Source organism: Ovis aries, chromosome 3, assembly GCF_016772045.2.
Source record: "Ovis aries strain OAR_USU_Benz2616 breed Rambouillet chromosome 3, ARS-UI_Ramb_v3.0, whole genome shotgun sequence".
Taxonomy (NCBI): Eukaryota; Metazoa; Chordata; class Mammalia; order Artiodactyla; family Bovidae; genus Ovis; species Ovis aries.
In genome coordinates this window covers 172095203-172097998 of record NC_056056.1, presented here as the reverse complement: position 1 = coordinate 172097998, position 2796 = coordinate 172095203, and the positions used below count along the sequence as shown (strand labels likewise).

General features: G+C 41.8%; 1 pseudogene; it reads right to left on the bottom strand.

Annotated features, from left to right (window-relative positions):
• Window positions 1-2307: 2307 nt before the first annotated feature.
• Window positions 2308-2474, bottom strand: LOC114114286 (U2 spliceosomal RNA; annotated as a pseudogene).
• Window positions 2475-2796: the final 322 nt, after the last annotated feature.

Below are 2796 nucleotides of genomic sequence, written 5' to 3'. Positions count from 1 at the left end.
TGGTGGTCCAGTGGTTAAGAATTCACCTTGCAATGCAGGGGACATTGGTTTGATCCCTAGTTGGGAAACTAAGATTCCACATGCCAGGGAGCATCTAAGACCTCATGTTGCAACTACTGAAGCCCCCGTGCTTTAGAGCCCAGGTGACACAACTAGAGAACCTGTGAGGTTAATAAATTAACCTAGAGAGTCCATGTCCTGCAACAAAATATTCTGCATGATGCAAGGGATCATTCCTGTGTGCAGCAGCTAAGACCTGATGCAGCCAAATAAAGAACGAAAGGAAAGAAAGAAAAGTCCATGGCAGATACTCATAGCTTGAATGCAAATACTATGCCATTTTATATAAGGAACATGAGTATCCATAGATTTTGGTGTCTGTGGGGTGGGGTTGAGGTGGGATGGGGGGTTCTAAAACCAATTGTCCAACAGATGCCAAGGGGCTACCGCATTATCTCTCGTGAAGTCAGCGGTAATCACACTGAAGTGGAAGAGTACATGCTACTCAGACTTTAGTGCATAGGAATCACCTAGTCATTGTGTTAAAATGCAGATTTTGGCTCAGTAGATCTGGACTGGGGCCTGAGAGAATTTCTAAAAAGCTTCCAGATGTTGATGATACTGAATTTCAAACTGGAACTTGAGTAGCAAGGACCTATATCTAAAACCATTCCAGTATTTCCAAATTTGAAATAATGTTTCTTAATTACACAGAAAAGCACAATAGAAAAGCATACTCCTCAAAGACAATGGAGTATGGTATGACCATCCCTGTTCGAATGCTGAGGCCAGTAAGTTTGCTGTAAAATTAAGAGCTATACAGCAAACTAGGTTTGAGCTATTGGTCTTCATTACAAAAGTGGAAATGTACATTTTCAGGAAAAAGCTCCTTATGGAATGTCTTGAAAAGCACTGAGGAGGAAGAGGCCAGAGATGCATCCACAGAGAGATCAATAGAACATAATCGTAAATTTTAATCTCTGGATTCGGACTTCTTGGGTTTAAAACTGTCTACCATTTTCTAGCTGTGTATTCCAGGCCCAGGTAATAAACCTCTCGGCTTCAGTTTCTTCACTTACGAAATAAAGAGAAGAACCTATTTCCTTGAGTTGTTGTGACAATTAACATAATAAATGTTTGCAAGGAGCTAACAAGAGTGTGTCTCTGGCACATCCTGGGCCTCCCTGGCGGCTCAGATGGTAAAGCGTCTGTCTGCAATGCGGGAGACCCAGGTTCGATCCCTGGGTCAGAAAGACTCCCTGGAGAAGGAAATGGCAACCCGCTCCAGTACTCTTGCCTGGGAAATTCCAGGACAGAGGAGCCTGGTAGGCTACAGCCCATGGGGTCACAAAGAGTCAGACACAACTGAGCGGCTTCCCTTTCTTTCTTGTCACATCCTATATGATCATAGAAAGGTGGCCATGATTACCTGGTTTACCCTGGTTGTATTTTCACTTTGTAAGGTAGAGACTGTGATTTTTGTGAGTTCACTGCTGGGTCACCTCATCTTGGAGAGCACTCTGCCCAAACTCCTCTGTCTGTGGCTGCTCCCCTGAATCTCCTATGCTTGGATCATTCAACTCTTTGCCACATGGCTCTGCATTCAGCTACTACTATGTATCTACTAATACTAACCACTGTGCTAAGCACCAGGCCACAGAAGACACACTTTCTGCCCTCAAGAAACTCAGGCAGTGAAGGTGAAGCAACAGCAAGAATCGTGATGATCTCTTGTGATCAGAGTTGTCAGACAGGAATGGACTGAGGTTGGAGGATAGCTGAACAGCCCCTCCCTTTGCCTTATTTAATGACTGCCTTTGGCTTTCAAATTCAGGACTGCAACAGTGTTTTATTATAAGGAGTTACCATTTGACCTGTAAACTCCTTATCTGCAGTTTTTACTTATGTAAAATTCAACAATGTATTATTAATACTGTACCACTGAAGTCATATGTTTTCAGTCCGCTGAAAATGATGGTTATAAGATAAGACTCAACGTCAGACATAATGCTATTTTTTCACTGCCATCGAAATCAGGGGTCAGCAAGCTTTTTCTGGAAAGAGCCAGATGGTAACTGTCTTAGACTTTCTGGGCCATATTCTCACTGTCTCTACTCCTAGACAATCCATAAATGATTGGGTGGGGTTGTGTTCTAATAAAACTGTTGATGAAAGCGGGCAGTTGGCCTGGAGGCCTTGGTCTGCTGATCTTTTAACCTAAGTGCCCGTTTTTCACTTCGCATATTCCTTACTCAAACACTGGGAAACAGTATTTCCTCGCGTTCAAAGATAAAATGGTCTCACTGTCTCATTTGCATTTGTTATCTTCATTACTCACGAAATGCTTATTTACATAAATCTGCAAGCTGATATATCTAGAAAACAAAGCATTTTCATCTTTGTCTTTAATATGATAGCTCTAATACTCAGAGCTGTTTCTATACTTGATCTTAGCCAAAAGGCTGAGAAGCGATAGAGCTGTTTCTTACAGTGACCAGAAACTTTTCAGAAGGAAAACTCTAAGCATTGTAAGAGAATTCAGCATTTTCTTGAAACTTAAATGAGGAAGCTACAGAGAGATCACTTACCTTTACAGGGCTCAGGGAACTGTGGTTTAAAAAGTGAACTTTTGCTAAACCACTCAGTCCAATTCTGGTTTCACCATTTAGTAGCTGGTGACCTTGGGTGAGTTGTTAACCATTCAGTGCCTCATTTCTTCACCTATAAAATGGGGATATTAAGGTTCCTACTTCATAAGGTTATGGTGGAGATTATCAGGTAAACTGTATTTTATGA